The 21,303-nt window shown below is 38.5% G+C and overlaps 1 long non-coding RNA gene across 1 annotated transcript; it reads left to right on the top strand.

Moving 5' to 3' along the window:
• The first annotated feature begins 5,919 nt into the window (after positions 1–5,919).
• On the top strand, positions 5,920–19,486 carry LOC139084223 (uncharacterized). Its single transcript, XR_011541634.1, has 3 exons — positions 5,920–5,973; positions 16,888–17,087; positions 18,876–19,486. It is a non-coding gene; the product is annotated as an uncharacterized lncRNA (long non-coding RNA).
• The last annotated feature ends 1,817 nt before the right edge of the window (positions 19,487–21,303 follow it).

A 21,303-nucleotide genomic window follows, 5' to 3' on the forward strand; every position in this document is an offset into this window, starting at 1 on the left:
ATATGGCACAAATATCATGACTTCTGACATTCAAGTAAAAAAAGTTAACTAGTCAATTCAACAGCCTCAGCTCAGTAATTGATAAGTCTAATATAATAATAAAAACTTTAGGGGTCAGCCTGGTGGCATAGTGGTTAAGTTTACATGCTCCAGTTTAGCAGCTCACGGTTCACTGGTTAGGATCCTGGGCGTGGACCTACACACAGCTCATCAAGCCATGCTGTGGTGGCATCCCACATAGAGGAACTAGAAGGACTTACAGCTAGGATATACCACTATGTACTGGGGCTTTGGGGAGGAAAAAAAAAAAACTAGTGGCAAAGCCCCTGCCCTCCCCCAGCTTGACTCTGCTGCCATGGCAAAAGAGGAATAGTTGACCTCCTCTTGTGTCCTTGCTTAAAATTTCTCTCCTAGCACCCCCTCCCACCATCCCTATCAGCTAGGTTGCCTTACTTCTCCCAAGTTGAAATGGGAAAGGGCAAGAGAGTTCTTAACTTGGCTAGTATAGTTCTGTGATGAAAGGTCTCTGCTCTCTGAGCTTAGCAGGTATTTACACTTGACCCTTGTTACTCTATGTATTTTCTGGAAACACCTCCATCCTCACCTTACCCCGATGAGCAAACACTGGCAATCTCTCACTTGCACTTGGGTAAACATATGTCATGTGGCCTTTAGCTCAGTGTCAGTTGCTAACATCTGCGGTATACACCTCCAGCTTCGTTCTCTGCAGGTCTCCTCATACTTCCACTTGACTGCCTTCAGTGGCCTGTATCTAATCCAAAGAAATACCCACAGAGGCTTTGCCTCACACCTCTGGGAGTGTAGACTTTGGCCAAACCTAAAACTTATCTTTATAGTCAGTCAAAATTTCTTGCTGCCTAAATTTCACTAGAATGTTAGCTCCATGAAGGCAGGAGATTTTCATTTATTTTGTTGACTGCTGTAGTCACCTGTGCCTAGAATAATGCCTGTACTTAATAAGTGCTATATAAGGATTGAATGAACGAGTTCCTCAGATATGAGCCAGATACTAAGACTCTGTGACCCCCCCCCCCCGATCTGTCCCCCAGCTCTAGGGATCCTTTATCAAAGTTCCATTCAATAAAACCTCTCCCTAGGCATGAGGAGAGGAAAAAGCGACATCAACATACACCACACCAAAACCCCTCTCAAAATCTTCTAAACTTTCCATTTTTTCTGACTTAGAAGTGGGTAGACAGTTGAGTTGCAAAGCAGCCCCTCCCCTCCCTCTTCAATATCTTCTTTTGGTGGTCTTCCGCTTTACTGTGGAATGTGGGAATAGTTGGCGCTTTACTTTCTTTGAGCCTCAGCCAAAACAGAGACAGAAAGAGTCCCACTTTACCATCCTGCTACACACACTTACTTGTTTACATGTTGTCTTCATCTATTAAATCATAAGCTCCCAGAGGACAGGGACTGGTTTATATTTCCCTTCGTATGTATATTTAATGTGTCACACAGATTAGGTATTCAACAAAGCTTAGTTAATAGCAGTAGTAATAATAATTCCAAGTATATTGCCTAGTACCAAAGACTGAAGTCCAAAACTCTGTGTTTCTAGTATTCTTCTAGTAGAAATCTTTAAATTTGGAAATATTTATAGTAAAATTGCAGAATTGTTTGCAGTTTAATGTCACTGCACTAGACATTCTCCATTGCCCCTGCGGATCTGCTTCACCCTTTATGGATTACAGCAGCAAGGTCCCTTCCTCCCTGGCTTCTGCTGAGCTCTAGCGGGAGATCAGAAGGCAACAGGAGAGAGATGAGTCGATTTATTACGCTCCGTCGCCACAGGTGGGCAGTGGTACTGCGTCATCCCTTGCTGTTTCCCTGACCGCATTCTGATTATACTCTCTTCAGTTACCCCTTTTAGTGTGTCGTCTCTTTCTTCTGGGACTCTGACAGATACAATAATATTTTTAATTTTTACAGAGTGCAGGAGGTACACAATACTTTTTTTTTAATGTGAGAAAAACCTAGTATCTTTTCTTGAACTTTAGTTTATACTATACTTCTAAGAACATTAATATCAATAGGTCTGAAATAGCTAGAAAATAGAACCTAAGATGACAATTTATACCCTTCCCTGTTTTCCACCTGCTCAAATATACAGGAAAAAAGTCTGCTTATAGTTGATCTTATAATTTTTTTCCAATTATAAAAGGAATACACGTTTATTGTAAATTTTTTCAAATGCAGACAGTATGAAAAATAATCCCCTATCATCTACTAGGTAAAGAAAATCACTGTTAAAATTTTAGTGACTTTTTTCCCCCTACAATAATATCTTTCTAAAGAAGGGAGAAAAATTATCCTGAGAGTATATTTTCCAATATTTATAATATGTAATACATTGTGTGTGCATATGCGTATTGTGGGTATGACTCTCATTCTATAGAAAGGGATACTGCATTTCTTTGGATCAGCTTGGATCCAACCCTGGGCTCCCAGCCCGCCATGCTGGTGGAAATTCAATCTCTGTTAGTATTGAGCTTTCCTCTTCATCCAGGATTGTACAAAGTTTCTAGGCCTTAATTATTGTGGAAGTACCTAGAATTACTTCAAATTATTTGTTTGTCTATGCACATTATTTACTGGTAAGGGTCCATTTTGTGCCGTCTTCCCTTCAGATCTGATGACTCCAATATTCCTTCACCACCCTTGGAATTCAAGAATCTGGAATTGAGTGAATCTGGCAGCCCCTGCACCCAGGTGCAGCTTCCTCTTTGAGGTTTTGCCATCATCCTGGGCTCTGTCACAGAGAAAGACAGGAGTCTTAGCTGTTCACTCAACCTACAAGCTTCAGACTTCTAAATCTTGAGAAATCTTTCCTCCACCTCACCCTCAAAGGTATTTCTTTTTCTCCCCTTCTCATTTCAAAGGACAGGGAGAGCTTCTGCTGTCTCTAAGCAGCTTTTGCTTTTTGCCTTACAGAAATCTGAGGTCTGGATACCTGCTTGAATGGGGGGCAAGGGGCAGGGGAATGGGAGAACACAAGGAAGTAATGTCTCACCAAAATATCTAAACAAAATAAAGTATCAAATTATAAATACTTATTTTATGCCTTTTTATTTAAGCATTATATCACAAACGTTTCTTCATGTCACATACTTTTAAATGTCTGCATAACAGCAAGGTATTCCATCATTTGAATGTATCGTTATTTAACTAACATTTGATAGCCTTTAGGTAGCTCACTCTAAATCTAGCCTTGTCTGTATCCACTCCCACTTTATTATTTTTATTTTTTTTTTATTTTTTTTTTTACTAATTATTCAGAAGCTAAGTTTCTCTTTGGGTAATAGGTAAAGCTTGGAATAGAGCAAATTGGAATTAATAGACATAATTTGGAAGAATAACAATTTAGAGTTGTATTTAAAGTGTCTAATATAATATCCCTCCTTCTGTATATGACCAAGAGAGAGAGCTTTACAAAAGCTATTGGCATACTTGAGTTGTTTAGAAATATTTTTTCCAGAAATTAAGCAATTATTACAGAATATCATCTAGACAGTTGAGTAACAATGACTATTACATGTCCATGGGAAAATTTCAACTTGGCTCTTATTTGAACTTATTTTTATTTAATTCTAAAAAATCTTGAAGTAACTAACCATGGCCTTTAAATTAGAGAAGTAGTGCTGCTCTTCTGGCCTTTTCTTTCTACAAAAGACCCTTATGATCAATTTTGCAACTACTACTTAAAGGAGCTGAAAGCCATTCAAATCCCATGAGACTAAATGCCTCTTCTGTTGGTTTACAAGAAGGGCTTGGATGTAAGAACCACTCTGAAGAGTTCAGCCAACCACCTTCAACTCATAGAACCACCAATATATGCATAGAAGGGAATAATGAAAAGGACAGGTTTGGGAGTCAGATATTTCTCATTCATTCACCAAATATTTGTTGATCACCTTACTATATGCCAAGCATTATTACTCTGATGCTGAGTATACCTCCGTAAACAAAACAGACAGAAATTCCTGAGAAGGGTGTTATGGGATGAAATAAGAGAGGAAATGGGATGGTGGTTGGAGATAGCATAGGGCCTTTAGGCTATAGTAAGGACTTCGACTCTGAGGGAAGTAGAAAGCTACTACAGAGTTTTGAACAGAGAAATGTCATGACTGACATTTTTAAAGGATTATCCTGACCCTTGTGTTGAGAAGAGATTCTAGGGGACCAAGCGTGTTAACAAGATCAAGCTATTACAGAATCCAAGTGAGAGATGACAATGGCTTGGATCAGAGTTGTAGTGGTGAGATGATAGGAAGTAGTTGGAATCCAGATATATCTTGAAGGCGGAGCCAACGGTATTTTGCTAATGGATTGGATGTAGCAAGTAAGACAAAGAGAGGTTTCAAAATAACTAATGTTTTTGGCCTGACTACATGGAAGAATGGAGTTGCAATGAACTGTGACAAAGGAGAGGTAGGAGGAGCAGGTTTGTGGGGAAAGATGATGAATATGGTTTTGTATATTTCAAGTTTGGGATGTCTATTACATATCCTAATGGAAATATGGAGTCATTAGTTGATATATGAGTTGGAGTTGAGTGAAGAAGTCCAGGCTGGAGATCCAAAATTGAGGGTCATCATCATAGAGAAGTTATTTAGAGCCATGAGGCTGGAGTGACGGTAGATAGAAAAGAGTTCCAAGAATTGAACACTGGGGCACGCCAATATTAAGACAGAACTGGGTTTGTATGTAACAATAGCTACTTATAAACTCTGAGACCTTCAATGACTTATTTCATCTCTCTGAACATTTGTTTTGTTGTTGTTGTTGCTTAAACCTGTAAAATAGAGATAATATTGGCAAGTCTTTCATGATTATTGTGATGACTAAGTGAATTCCTCATTTAAAGTGCTTAGCACACTACCTGGCACATAGTAAATAATAAATCTTAGCTACTATTATCATTACTTTTAAAACCAGCATTTTTCTTCCAAAATGTTGCTGGTTGCCTCAGTGATGATATACTCATATAATCAATACAGAGGTGATGCCTATTATTTATCTAAATAGAAAGTAGCAAACTGGAAGTGTACAGTGAGCCACTCCCCCCCATATCTAATATGTTCAATAAGTTACACTTTTAGCCAAGAACCTTCTTTTTCAATTAGTTAGCTTTTGAAGTCCTCCTAAATATGTGATTTTGCTTTAATCTCTTTTGAAAATTTTTACTTATTTTCATTTAGCTGCCAAGATCTATGAAACAATAATAGAGACTCTCTTTTAAAGCTTTGGCATTCAGTTTGGCTGACTGCGACAAAAATAAAAAACATGGTTGGTGAAGTTTGAAATAAGGACACCCTTCTTTAACACATTTGGATAATTATTTGTTATGGAAATAATTTCATCCTTTAGAAAAAGATGTCTTCCAATTTTCAAAACAAACGACCTCTTATTGTTCTAGCAAAATAAAATGTATTCTGATTTCATTTTTATAGAAATCCACCATGAGATTATTTGAGAAACTGCTTTCTATGTTAAAAACAGGCATTTATTCCTTTAATGGGCCAAAGCCAGCATGTTTTTAGTGTCAGAGTAGGTTAAGAATTGCTTTTCTTTTGGCCTGTTGCTGAGGTGGCAAGGGTAACCACTGAGAAACAAAAGAACAGAGATATTTTATATTTTATGATGGAAAGAGTATTCTTATAAATAAGGTGAAATTTTTCATTTGTTGTATTTCTTTTTCTTTCCTCACGACAAGACAGAAAAAAATTCAATCCCCAGTCTACCAGTAGGCTGATACTTCCCTGGATGTTGGTCATAATAAAAGTGAGGTGCCCTCTAAAACCAATGTTTTCTAGACCTAAGTCCAAAGATAAGTGCGCAATTCCCTTCTCTGCTGCTAGGTGGCAATTAATGCCTTGGAGAGAAAAAAACCCGCCCCCCCAACCCAGCCTTCCCCACCTAGAAAGATACGTGCATTTTCTCTTCCTTAAGGTAAGAATTCTCTTAAGGATAATGTTCTCTTTCCTGCTTTGTTTTGTCTGAGTGAATTTACATTCACCTTTTCCTTTAATTGTTAAGAATAACACATACAAATCTAACACAGACTGCTATAGCTGGGGAAGAAAAGATCGTATCTCTTAAAGAGGGTGGTTTCCAAGCAGAGTGTATGTTCATGAGTGATATAGAGTAGGAAGTTGCTATAATTTCCCTGCAGGTTTTTTTTTTTTCAATTTTATTAAAGAAATTTCCTGTGAAAGGAATTACAACTGGCCCACGCTAACATTATGCCAAATGTAATATAATTAAATATAAAACAAAAATGGAGAAAGAAAATAATTTTAAACACCTAAAAGCAATTTCAGTGTGGTGAAACTGCTTTTTCAAGTAAACTACAGGGAAGACAATTCAATACTTCTTTGTAAAAGTCACAGAGTGATACAATACAAAAAACAACTTTTCTTTCAGACAACCTATTCAGATTTATCTATTCCTAGCAAAATTATTAAAAGACTACACATAGTTTCTATGTATTTATAAGTCTGGCGAATTTGTTCTATACCCTTTTTAAATTATGTTTGTGTATGTTGCTTTTTATGACCTTCCTTACCAAAAGAATATATGTAGTAGATATTTGTTTTATATAAAATTCAAAATATCAAATCCCTGTTCAAAGAAGACTCTCAGTTTGGGTCTTACACCGAAAAGACTCTCCCCAGGCTGAACTTAATGAAGCCTAACACCAAAAGAAACGCTGTTTCTGGCATTCTAGGCCTTCCCTGCGTCCAGATGGCCTGTCTGTAGCCCAGCCAGAACCAAACCCTTCCTGCTGCCTTTTCGTGCTGGCCTTGGACAAGAGCCCCAGGCTACACCAGCTTCCATACCTCTTTAACTCTTCATTGTCCAGGATTTTTAAGAAGAGGTGGGACTTCCAATGTGAATTTGGTTGAGAGATTAAATCCAGTTTTAGGCTTGAAGTTTAGTTTATAAAATGTTTATCCGCATCACTTCCCCCGTCCCCTCCCAGAGCCTTCCTCCCGAAGTGGCTCAGTCAGCCAATTGGCATCAGAGGAGCCCCGTTTGGAAGGGAGTGTGTGTGGGCACTTGCAGGTGAGGACAGGGCTGCCAAGGCAGACTATGCGGTTTGTCCTGTGTCTGCAGCCAGTACCTGACTTGTGCCTCTCCAGAGCATTTGTATACACAGAGCAGTTCTGGGTGTAGGGTGTGAGTAATTTCAAAAAGTACTTTTTAAAATAGCTCGGTGGTCCGACTTAGGTTCAGCAAACAAGGATGCATAATGGAAGATATAAAATGATCGTGTCTGGATTTAAGTGAGAACTTCTTGAAGGTAGTTGTGCCAGAATAACAAATCTACTCTCTTTTGAAAGTACCCTTGGAAGTCTCTCTAGTGGCAGCCATTGTTTTTATCTTGGGTTTTCAAAGGTTTGTCTGTGGGAATTTCACCAGAAGGTAATACACAAAGCAAACTCCACACTTGAAGGCGAAATTTCCCTGTAGTTTTGCTTTTCTCCACATAGAGAGATGTTATTGACTGATTTGCAAGGGTGCTTCTCAGTTGGCCAGAACAGATGTTTTCAGACGAAAATCTATGTCACTTTCCTTCGTATTTTTGAATCTCATTTCTTGGTTCTGTGCTCGCTGTTATTTTTAATTATTAGTATTATGCCTGTTGCCAAGCTATTCCACTTTCCACAGAGTTGATTAGAAACCTGAGAAATCCAAGCCAACATAAAGTCCTGGTTTCCAGATCAGACTACACGAACAAAGAAAAAAAATTGCAAAAGTGCTAGCTTTTACAGAGCTCTTAAGGAAAAGAAAACAAAAAATGCAAAGAAACCTAGAGCTGTAGAGAACGGAGCTTAAAAACAGGAACCCATGGAAAGAAGAATGAAAGGACAAGAAACCGTATAGCACTAAGATGAAAAGAAAGTAAATACAGGACAGAGTTAAAATAGATCTGATGTATCTATTGATTTGCAGTGTTTATCCTGGAGTGCTGGGTGGCTACTCCAAGCAGCAGAACCTCTCTCAACAGCCAACATAAAAGGAACATTCTGGCACTGGCATCCCATTTGTGGCTTCAGAACTGAAACCCTTCTCTTGACCCCCTCCACCTGCTCTGCTCTGTTCAGACCTTCACTCCCTTGGTTTCAGCTTCACCATTCGCTTCTCAGCGTTTGCCTGGCCCACAATTGCACGAGGTTGTCTTCTGCGCCATGACCTTGTCTCCTTGTAACTAAGATGATGAAAATTGGGACTCTCCATCCAGCTATGTTGTCTCAGACCATCTTGGGTGACATGCCTCCCAGTTGGACCCAGTCCTCAAGATTCTTCCTTCTGTGAAAAACGCAGTGAACTAGACAGGCCTTTAGGAAAGATTATGTCCTCAGGAGAGATATGATATCACTATGGTTCAATGCACATTTCCAGAAAATAGGCTGAAATCACCTAAATGCAGAAACAGCAGAAAGGTCCATCATTTCTGGACTTAAATGTCTGTTTTTCAGTTTTACACATTACCTTACTTATAACTTATTACCTTACTAATAACCCATACCTGATGGATTGTAATTGGATCTTTACAGAACGATAAAATACTACTCCCACAGAAAGTAAATATGAGAAAAAAATTTATGAAAGCAAAAAAGGAACTAACACATGGAGTTAGACGTCAACTTTTCCTCTTAGAAAATCTTAAGAAAAGCCCAATTAAAGAGGAAGATTGTTTTAGAATAAGTCATCTAATGTTGGTTTAATGCTCTTTTTAAAAAAAGTGCATTTCATTTCTGTGAAAAGAATTTTACTTCCCCTTTCATTTTGAGGAGAAGAGCAAAAACTTGGGAGCACCATTCCTATGTTCTAGTGTAAAAAGAAAATTGCCAGCATGAGAAATGCTATGAATTTATGAAAAACAATAATTTTCTCTCCAAATTAAAATGTATTTTCCTCTACTTTTCCCATCACCATGAGAGTATATGTATAAAAAAGGGCATTCTTCCATAAAACCCTTTGATCAGATTTCACAACTCTAGTCCTAAGCTAATAAGAAGTCTTTATTTAGTTTCAGTCTTTCCAAATAAGCCTGTAAGTTTCTGACGCAAATACCAGTTTGATCCTGTCTGTCCTCTGTCCCTTGACCTCCCACTGGAGTCTGGCTCAGTCTGTTCGCCTAAAAAGGTGAAAGTAGACCCTATATCTATAGAGCATTTTAGTCTTTATGCAGGGCCACACAGAACTGTGGGGAGCTCCACTTGGGGCCAGGAAGGAGCTAGAGACTGGCTGCTGTCCAGTTCAGCTGGCTCAAGAGAAGTTCAGCTTCCTTGTCTTCTCACTGACAGTCCCTTCCGTGCTGACCTTTGACTAACTGGCAGGGCTCTTTGAGCTCTGACCCAGCTTTGTCTCTGCCCCCACTCTTCTTCCCCACGTTGACGGTACTTCTCAGAATGGGGGAAAACCTGAGGAAAAGTTGCCAGGAAAAGTGGAAGTACTGACTTTCGAGCCTCTAAGGATTTTCTCCCCCTTCTTGATAAGGGGTGCTGTTAATTTAAAAGGACGTCAACACACGGCATGCAAAATTTGCGAAACCACGGAGAATTTAGCATGGTCTCTGTATCAGGGTAGATTACAAACCTCAGGAGAATATGCTAGTCCTTCGGCAAATATGCAATAGTCTTTTGAAAAGTCCATATTTACTGGAACTTTTTGCAAACGTTTTGCTTTCTTTTTATAATTATTATTATCATTAGTTCCTCTGTGTAGAAATAGATTCGAGGGAAAATTAAAATGCATGCAATGATTAAATAGCTTATAGAATTTGATGATAAAACCTTTAAAAATGCAAATGATTTCTCAATCATTTAATTAATTTTGAAAGAAACCTAACCAATATATACTTAAAACCCTCCATACGATGTTTAAAATTTAAGAAGAAAAGTAAATAATATAGAGTCACAATTATAAAATTGTAAAAGTACCTTTACAATTGTAAAAGTAAAGATTTGATTGTATTTTCCTGATTTTTCTTCTCTTTGATGGCTCCCTTTGATGACTTTAGTGATAGTGGCTCAGTTGCATGCTTGGCATCTCTCCTCCTGCTGACTTTGAACAAACAATTCCCTCTCTCATTTGGGGGTATCTGTAACCCTTTCATCTAGCCCACTTTCCTTACCTTCCAAAACTGGCATTCAGCTGAAACCAGAAAAAAATCTTTTTCCAGTTTGTTGACAACTTGTTGAAGGCAATTGACTGCTTTTCAGTAGAAAACATTTCCTTCCCCTATTGTGTCACCTCTACCCCCTAAAACACTTCACAAAGCTCTGGGTGAGCTTTGCCAGACAAAGGCTTCCTTAAAAAAAAAAAAACTTAGAAGCAGCTGATGTCACAGACATGAAGTAGTTTCTTAAGAAAAGAGTCATTGCTCGCCACCCGTAATGTCTAAACAGTACAGGGCACCACAGTGCTGGAAGGGGCTCCCCAGTTCAATCCTACTCATGAATTTTACGGACAAGGAAACTGAGGCCCAGAGAAGTAAGGATATATAGTCCAATTTCTAGAGGAAAGATTCCGCACTTTTTCTGTATCATGGACCACCTCGTCAATCTGGCGAAGCCTGTGGATTCCCTTTCAGAATAATGTTTAAGAGCATAAGATAAAGTACATCAAGTTGGACCCCCTTCCTTACACCATATACAAAAATTAACTCAAAATGGGTCAAAGACCTAAATGTAAGAGCTAAAACTACACAATTCTTAGAAGAAAACATAAGAGTAAATCTTTGTGACTATAGATTAGGCAATGGTTTCTTCAGTCTTTTTAAAAATAACTTTATGGAAAAATATAATTCATGTATCATAAAGTTCATCCATTTAAAATATATACAATTCAATGGTTTTTAGTATATTTACAGAGTTGTGCAACCATCACCATGATCAAATTTTGGAAGCTGCTTTATTTCTTGTTTTTTTTTTTAAAGTTTTGCACCTGAGCTAACATCTGTTGGCAATCTTTCTTTTTCCTTCTTCTCTCCAAAGCCACCCAGTAGATAGTTGTATATTCTAGCTGTAGGTGCCTCTGGTTGTGCTATGTGGGATGCCGCCTCAGATGGCTTGATGAGCAGTGCCATGTCTGGGCCCAGGATCCAAACCGGCGAAACCCCGGGCCACAGACCCGGAGTGTGCAGACTTAGCCACTTGGCCACGGGGCCGGCCCCTGGTTCTTGGGTTTTTTTTAAATAGTAAGGAGGATTTATTGGTTCATGTACAGACATGATGAAACAATGACTAGACTAAGTCTGTTTTCTTCTGCCATTTTGGCTTTTTTTTTTTTAAACAGCTTTGTTGAGATTGATTCACATATAATTCACTCATTTAAAGTGTATAATTCAATAGTTTTTGGTATATTCACTGAGTTGTGCAACCATCACCTAGGCAATAGTTTCTTAGATATGACATCAAAAGCACAAGCAACAAAGAAAACAAATAAATTGTACTACATCAAAATTAAAAACTTCTGCGCTGCAAATATCATCATCAAGTCAGTGAAAAGGTAGCCCGCAGAATGGGAGAAAATATTTGCAAATCGTACTTCTAAGGGACTTGTATCCAGAATATATAAAGAACTCTTAGCTTAATAATTAAAAAGATAAATGAGGGCTGGCCGGGTGGCGCAGCCGTTAAGTACACATGTTGCGTTTTGGCGGCCCGTGGTTCGCTGGTTCGGATCCCAGGTGCGGACATGGCACCGTTTGGTACACCATGCTGTGGTAGGCGTCCCACGTAAAAAGTGGAGGAGGATGGGCACGGATGTTAGTTCAAGGCCAGTCTTCTTCAGAAAAAAGAGGAGGATTGGCAGTAGTTAGCTCAGGGCTAATCTTCCTCAAAAAAAAAAAAAAAGACAAATGACCTGATTAAAGAATAGGCAAATGATTTGAATAGACATTTCTCCAAAGAAGATATACAAATGGGCCATAACTACAAAAAACACTCAACATCATCAGCCGTTAAGAAAATGCAAATCAAAACCATGATGAGATACCACTTCATACACACTAGGATGGCTGTAATCAAAAAGACACACAATAACAAGAGATGGAGAGGATGTTAAGAATTGGAACTCTCAAATACTGCTGGTAGTAACGTGAAATGGTGCAACAACTTTGGAAAACAGTTTGGCAGTTCTCTAAAAGGTTAAACAGGGAGTTACCATGTGACCCAGTTATTCCATTCCTAGATTCTAAACCCATTGGAAATGAAAACATACATCCACACAAAAACTTGTACGTGAATGTTCATAGCAGCATTTTTCATTATAGCTGAAAAGTGGAAACAACTTAAATGCCTGTCAACATGAATAAACAAAATATGGTATATCTGTACAATAGAATATTATTTGGCAATAAAAAGAAATGAAGTTGTGATACATGGTACAACTTGGACGAACTTCAAAAATTTTATGCTAAGTGAAAGAAGCCAGTCACAAAAGACCACACATTGTATGATTCCATTTATATGAAGGATTCAAAATAGGAAAATCTATAAAGACAAAAAGTAGGTTAATGATTGTCTGGGGCTGGGAAGTGAGGGGAAGAGAGTGGGGAATGACAGCTAATGAGTATGGGTTTCTTTTCGTGGTGATGAAAATGTTCTAAACTTAATGATGGTTGCATACTTCTGTGAATATATTAAAGCCATTGAATTGTACACTTTAAAGGGGTGAGTTTTTTTTTTTGAGGAAGATTAGCTGTGAGCTAACTGCTGCCAATCCTCCTCCTTTCGCTGAGGAAGACTGGCCCTGAGCTAACATCCATGCCCATCTTCCTCCACTTTATATGTCGGATGCCTACCACAGCATGGCATGCCAAGCGGTGCCAGGTCCGCACCCGGGATCTGAACGGGCGAACCCTGGGCCGCCAAAGCAGAACGTGTGCACTTAACTGCTGTGCCACCGGGCTGGCCCCTAAATGGGTGAGTTTTATGTTATGAATTAGATCTCAATAAAGATGTTTAAAAAAAATAAAATACGTGAGAATCCCAAGGAAACCAATTCTATTGAAATGCAATAATCAGAATATTAAGAATTCTGTGTTACAGTAATATATGTGCTCCTTAATAACACATTAGATTATAAGTATTAACTACCATATTTTTGAAGTAGTGGTGAGCAAATATGGTATTTTGAGATATCAGCAACAAATGTAAGAGCAGTAAGAAAATGTCTGACTTCTATAGGTGAAAAGTTCTAACTACTGCTAATACTCTGTAGTCTCTTGTCTACATTAATAATCTAAGGACTACATGCTACATTTAAGCCTACAAATGGGAGGAGCTGAAAGATAGGGCAGAGGTGGTGAAGATCCTAAAGGAAAGGCTAAGTTTCAATTAGAGGTCAATGAAAATAATTATGCAGGTTTTTTCCATTCCAAATTCATGGATGCCCTGAATTCTGTGTATAGACCCCTTGGGGGTCTGTCAAGAGAGTTAGTGAGAAAGATGTTTTAAAATCCACACCTACTGATTCCATCCAGTTCTCTGTCTAACTACTCTTTTTTTTCTCTTACTCAAGGGGATTAGGTAGAAAAGAATGAGTTTTATTTAAACAGCTAGAGTCAGTTCTAAAAAGAGAGGGAGCTGAGAGTTGCTTGTATGGGAATTTCTAAAGAAAAAAGGATTTTGACTACAATCCTCCCCTTCCTTCTCCATCTCTGCCCAGCCTCCACAACCACCTCCACCCACACGACACATATAGACCACCACCAAATGATGCTGTAATGCTTCTCCCTTTCAACAGGAGACATTGATTTAGAGAAATAATTGTTGTTTAGAACTCTAGTAGAAATGTGGATGTTGAAAAGTTTTCTCAGAGGGAATATTTTCAAGAATTTGCCTTTGAATGCCAGGTGAGGCAGAAAAGCTGCTGGCAGCGATTGAGTCAGTTCGAAACAGGGTAGGGTAGCCGAGCTCAAACCACTGATTTTAGATTTTTGCATAAATGTAGTCACTTTTCAGGTTAGAGGAGAGCTGACCAAAGCATGCCATCTCTAGAGACAGCTGCTGATACATGTGGTCACTAAGAGGTAGAATAGAGGAAAACAGAGACAAGTCAAGTTGTTTGCTCCATTAAATTCAAGTGACAACAAATATCAGATGATTACAATATGTATGCACCAGTGGAGTAAATCGTTTTTTAAAATGAGAATAGAATGTGTGACATTCCTGCCATTATTTGAAATCTGGGGCAAGGAGGTTTTTGGGTCCTCCTCTGGACTGTGCCTTCTTTCTCAGTCGCCTCCACCATGTAATATGGTACTGCCTCATAGAGAGTAGAACCTGGACCATGGTTTGGGGTTGGGCATTAAGACTGTGGCCACCTTAGTACTGGGACTTAAAAGGTTAGACAAACCGTGATCATATTTTCTAAATTATATTTAAAAAAAGGACTTGTTTTGACCATGGGGTTTTATAGTTCTTTCTGTCATCAAAAATTCTCTGGGCAATATACTTTTATACCAAAACACTAGAGTCAAAAGGACAGAGTTTTTAAAATTGACAGAATCTGGAAAACCCGGGTTGAATGGCCATCATGATTAGAGATATCCCAGATCAAAAGAATTGGGAGTGCAGTAAAAATGGATACGCACTGGGAAGGTCCAGAACAAGATTATCAGTCAGGATTCCAAATCAAAGCAAAATGATGAGTCAGAACCCAGCAGTCAGGTCCAGAGATCCAGGTACTTACTTAGAGTAAAGATCAGGGCAAGCCACCAGTCAGAAAGCAATAGAAGAGAGGCAACAGATGAGCTCAGAGATTCTAGGGGATGAAGGTAGGTAGCCCAACAATGCTCCAGTAACCAGAGCTCTCCAGGGACTGAGGGAGACAGAGAAGTAGGCAAGATGGCAGACTTGAAGACTGATAATGATACTGAATCTGAATCTCAAATTCGTGTGCCCAGTGCACAGGAAGCCAAACACTGAGACACCAGTGCTTGAAGATGGAGAAAGATTTATCTGAACTGGCCAAAATGAGTAGGCGGGAGCCTGGGTTCACTCAAATCCGCCTCCCCCCAACTGAAAGCAGGGTGGTTTTATAGAGCTTAGGGCTTGGCAGGAGGAGCTTCAGGGAAACAAAGGGGTCACTCCCAAGAAGCCCCTGGGCAATCTGACTTCTGGGCTTCAAGGCTGCTTGTGGGCCGGCCATTTGTGATTGCAACCTCCCCGAAGGCATTCTTTTTCTTCTGCAAAACAAACTCACAAGTCCTGAAGACCCCTGAGTCACCCCTGAAGTTACACAGGAAAAACAGCAAATTGGTTTAATATGTACGGTACCCCTCAGGTACTCAGCTTCAATAACAGAACAGCTTCTGCCTCGTCTAAGATTTGCTGATTCTGACTGGGACAGAGGTTAATCTCTGCAAGGCTATCCTCAACCTACAAATGGGAGGAGGGGAGAGATGGGGCAGAGGTTGCAGAACGGAGGAAGAGATGGAGGTGGAACATCAGCTGTTTCTGGTGGGCAAACTCCTGACAAGCCACTATGTATGCGCATATAGAGTTATATATAGATAATAATGTTAATAGCAACAACAATAATAATAGCTGATATCTGGCACTGAGGTGTTATTATTGTTCGCACTTTATATATGTTAATTTATTTATTGTTTACAACATGCCTACTAAGTGGTAGTATTATTATGTTCGTTATGCAAAAGAGGAAACTGAGGCAAGTTAACTGAGGAAAAGTTAAAGTGATTTGCCCAAGGTTGAATAACTAGTGAATGATAGAGGTGGGATTTCAAGGTAGGCACTGACTTCAGTCTTCCTCTCTGCTCCATTGCCCTCTTGGTGTGTGTGTTTGTGTGGTGTGTTCATACCCATACACACAGGTGTGTGTGTGTACACATATCTTCATATACATATATACACACGCACACACGAGTAGATACAGTGGTGTGCTGGAGCTTGTTTGTACTAGCTCACAATAGACAAATGTGCACATCTCTTCCCAATCCACGTTCAGTGGCATCATACTGGTAGCTTGAAATTAGCCATAGCGGGAGTATTTACAGCATGAAAATTGGTAAAGGCAATAAATCAAGACTTATTTTTTTCAAGGGCTAATTTAGCAGCACACCACTGGGTATACATACCAAGTAGATATACATATCAAATGAATATATATATCTATATAACATATGTAACCAAAAACATAAATAAATTCACATTATAAGCTACAAATAAATTAAAAATCCCAAATATAAAACAAAATTTAAAAATACTAAGTACAAGAAATACGTTGGCTGTGTAATAAGTTTATGTTGACCTACTTTCTCTCACACTGAGCTTGTGCTGGTTAAAAGATCAAATCAAAAGACTTCTTTAGAAGATATTTGCTATAAAATGTTAAATTAGATTTCAGTATTAAAAAAAATGCCTTGATACTGCTCTGACGACAATACTACATGATGTGTCTCTCTCTATCAGTCCTCGATCTGCTATGTTGCTAAAAATATACTAATTGAAACACTCCAACCCTCCAACCCTGAGGTTTGCTGTTACTGTTTGTTTTTCAGTTAGACTCATGATAGAGTCAGTAGTGAAAAAGATACATTATAATGTCTATTTATGGCTTTTGACAAAATGTGCCTATGGGTTGCTGTGAATTTTCCTACAAGATGCACTGCCTGGGATCTGCACAACTTTTGTTGTTTAACTTAATAAAATCCTCCGGATGTGGATTAACTTCCTTTGCTCAATATTTATTATTGTTTCATCCGCAATGAAATGGGAACTGTACGCATTTTGATAGGTGGGCTGAAAGGCTTCTAAATCGCACTTGAGCCTCTTAGAGTGAGCCCCATTATGTGCAATAATCTGATTTTATAATTTCCTGCAGTGAAAACCAAACCTAAAGAAATGTTCTTGCCACCTCCTACAACACAGCAACAGTAGGCAGCTCTCCCTGTGCCCTTGGATCCTCCCGGCCAAATGAGTGTCGCAGAGTGTGTGCAAGGCTGGAGCTCTGGCTGGAATCCTGAGAACATGAACAGATTACGTCCTCATGCTCCAATCGCAATAGGATGGAGTCAGTAGGCAGTAAGAATAATGGGACTGGATCTTTTTTTGTTTTAGCAAAATAAAACATGTTGACTCTTCTCAGTGTCATCTTCTAATGCCTGACGTTCTCTATTTAACAAAAATGTATCTTGGGTGAAATGGTTGTCCGAACAGTTTCTGAGCACAGTCATTACTTGCAATCATGCTGAGAGGCAGTGGAGACCATGACTGCTGTCTGGGACTATAACTACATCTCTTCGTCTCAAAGGACAGAGCTGAACACAACTAGCTTATTATTATTATTTCAAGTTTACATAAGTAAAAAAGGGTAGTTATGCATGAGTTGGAGGAAAGCAAAGCTCAAAGTAAATATATTCATGTATTTCATAAACATTCATGTGTTTCATAAATAGTCAAGGAATCAAATCAAAATAAAACCGGTCAACTTGATAGAAACATTATGCTAAGTTTTACCCCCAAATCAGTTGAAGTGAACTTAAAAAAACTTCATATTCTCATATACTACCTTTGGAATCCTAAAATTACACCAGAATTATTTCAGAAGCCCTAACATGCTACATCATATCCATTTATCTTGGTAGATAAAGCTATTACCAAATCATTCGTGAGGACAGTTGGCTGGTGTTTTTTCTGGCTTTATTGGACATAATGAATTGATTAAGATTGGAAAGATCTCATTAGTAAAGATGAGAACCCTGCTTATGCCATCTTAAGAAAACTAGAGAAGAAAAAAAAAGATTGGAAAGAGAGATAAGGCAAGCAGAGGATAATAGAGAATACAAGGTAACTAAACAGAGCCTGAGGGAGCAGGCTGAGTTTTACTCTTGCTGCCATGGAGGATATAATTTGTTAAACTTTTTATGGGAAAGATGACTTTGAAATCCATTATAATTATTAATTACATTTTCTCATTCTCCTTCTAGAAAACAGAAAATAGGATAATAATTCTTGATGTACACATAGGTTTATAGGTGAAGAATTACTATAGAGATTGCTTTTAAGGACTTAGCAAATTCTTTTTTTTAATTGTCTTATTTATTTTTTATTGCAGTAACATTGGTTTGTAACATTACATAAATTTCCGGTGTACATCATTATATTTCAATTCCTGTGTAGATTACATCATGTTCACTGCCCAAAGACTAATTACAATCCATCACCACACACATGTGCCTAATCACTCATTTCACCTTCTTCTCTCCCCCCTTCCCCTCTGGTAACCACCAATCCATCTCTGTTTCTATGTGTTTGTTTGTCGTTGTTTTTATCTTCTATTTATGAGTGAGATCATACAGTATTTGACTTTCTCTCTTTGACTTATCTCACTTAGCATAATAACCTCAAGTTTGCAAATTCTAATGTTCGTTAGAACATTCATTATTTCTCTGCAAAAAGTGGAAGGAAATGTCATGGACTTGCCTGTCTTATACTAGATTATTTATGTATCTGAAGTTTAGATATCTCAACACAGTACACATACAATAATCCAAGAAAGATACTGTTACCCACCAAAACATAAATACCCAAGAACTTTTACAGTGAGACCACTCAATACTTAACGGTGTTCACTCAACTCTTAAAAATCTGACTTCAGCAACATTATTATTGGATCATTTGTATCCAGCAGATTTCACCCATCATCATGTATGCTACATTTAACAATTAACTATTCTTCAATGGTTATAATGATGTAATTGTTTAAATGTATAATTATTTTTAAATTGTTTAAGATAATCCCTTTGTTGGGATGCTTCTAGTGTTTAGAATCCCTCATTGAAGCTCTTCTAACATAATTTGTTTTCTTAGGACGTGGTGAGCGCAGGAAGGCTAACCCAAGAACAAAGAAATTATATGGCTCTTTGAGAGTTCAAATTTAAAGTTTCTATGAAATGGATTGGAATGGATCTATGCAAAATCATCCTGAAGAGACATGAATCCTAGGTCAGCAGGACTGGCCTGTTATTTGACGGAAGAAGCGGTCAGTTGTGGAAGCATAAAAAAAGGACAGTGTCTAGAACAAACGTTGGTAGTGTTCATCCAAGTGCTCTCCTGGGAGAGAGAGTCCCAGCCAAATTCCTCTGAATATTGCAACTCCACTGGCGAGGACATTTTCAGAGCAAACGTGGATTCGGGGGATTATAGCCAATGAACATCCAGTGTTTCCAGCTCCCTTAGCATGATGTGAGTATTTATATTGTAGGAATCATGCAACAGGCTATGACAGTCCGATCCCTTTAAATGTTGGATTATTCTAATGCCACTGGTTCTGATTCCAGCCTCACCAAGCAACAGTCTAATTAGGATCTTGAATGTCTGCTTAAAGAGGGGAGAATGGGCTAGCCACATGGATGTGACCTATTGCTGTGACATTCTCTGGTTATTGCAAATTAATAAAGTGGCTTTTCTGGTTCGACATAGTTATGGCAGAATGATTTGTTAAAATATTTTTTTTATTTTGTTCTCCCTATATTTTTCTCTTCCCCACATTTCATTAGGTAGTGAGGCTTTATAATGCCTTTCCACAGGGATTTTGGGGAGACAAAAGTAGAATCAGCTTCAAGTTCATGGTTTTTCCTACCTTCTTGAAAAGCTAAACTGATTGATCAGACAGTGCTGGGTGTCCTGGAGAGCTGGGAGAGACAGGGTCTTAGAGAAATAAGAGGTTTTCTAGGAGTTGCCCTGAGGCTGGGGAAGGGGAGATGTTAGAGCTTGAGAAAGTACAAGACCTTGGAGGAAAATGGCTGCACAGAGTGCCCAGGAAGACTTCTGAGTCCCAACCATCATGAAGGCCGCAGTCACCATTCTTGGCCGTATCCTTCAGACTACAGCCGTAGGTGTTGGGGCAGTAACTGGACCATCGGTGCTTTTGCGAAGAATTGCTTATGTTGAATATCCTCCAGGTTATAGCATGGGAGTTTGGAGTTCAAAGTAAGTTTAAAGAACAGAAAGAAACTTGGCTTTTCTTGCACATCTGAGTGTGGCTAAGATTGTTGTGTACAGCATATCAGTCTTGTGAGCTTAGTTAATGGGAATCCATGCTTAGTCTGCAAGAAAATCAGGTTTTTGAACCTAAAATCTGAGGGCCAGACACTGGTCTATGGTAAGAAGTACCATACTGTAAAGACTCTTGGAAACATGCTACTTCCTTCTTGAAACAGTGAGCATCTGCATAAGCAGTCGCCCTCTACATACACAAACCCCTCTTTGTTTTTACCGTTTTTTGAAAGAAGCACTCTTCTTAGATGAATTTCTACCAGCCCTTCAAAGGTTTAAATTATTTTATACAATCTGTAAAGAGTTTGCTAAATAAATGTAACTTTAATCCTCAAGTTATTGAGGTTTTATTATGGGATTTACCTAACTTTTTTCATAGCACCTATTTAATTAAACCTTCTTTTGAAATAATTATAGATTCACAGGAAGTTATAAATATAGTACAGGGAGGTCTCCTATACCATTCACCCAGTTTCCCCAAATGGTAACATCTTATATAACTGTAGCACAATATCAAATCCAGGAAATTTGCCTTGGTACAATCAACAGATTTTATTCAGATTCAGATTTCACAGTGTTACATTCACTCGTGTGTGTGTGTGTGTATGCGTGTGTGTTCTGTGCAATTTCATCACATGCATAGATTCATGTAACCACAATCACAATAAGATATAGGACTGTTTTATTTCCACAAAGATCCCTCATGCTATCCCTGTATCGTCACATCTTTGCTCCTCCCCTCCCCCAACCCAAATTCCTAGAACCACTAATCTGTCCTCCATCTGTATAATTTTATCATTTTGAGAATGTTCTGTAAATGGAATCATACAATATGCAACCTTTTGACATTGGCTTTTTTTAACTCAGCATAATTCTTTTGAAATCCATCCAAGTTGTTGCATGTATCAATAGTTTTGTTTCTTTTTATTGCAGAGTAGTATTCCATAATACAGACATACCACAGCTTAACTATTTACCCATTGAGGGATATTTGCGTTGTTTCCAATTTTAGGCTATTACAAATAAAGCTACAAAAAACATTCTTGTCCATGTTTTTGGGCACAAATTTTCATTTCTCTGGATAAATGTGGAGGAGTGTGATTTCTGAGTCATGTGGTAAATGTATCCTTAGTTTTTTAAGAAATTGCCAAACTATTTTGCAGAGTAGCTATACCATTTTACATTACCTCCAGCAATATATGATAAAGGCAATTTCTCTGCCAGTATTTGGTTTTGTGAC

The sequence above is a fragment of the Equus przewalskii genome, chromosome 6 (genome assembly GCF_037783145.1).
Source record: "Equus przewalskii isolate Varuska chromosome 6, EquPr2, whole genome shotgun sequence".
Lineage (NCBI taxonomy): Eukaryota > Metazoa > Chordata > Mammalia > Perissodactyla > Equidae > Equus > Equus przewalskii.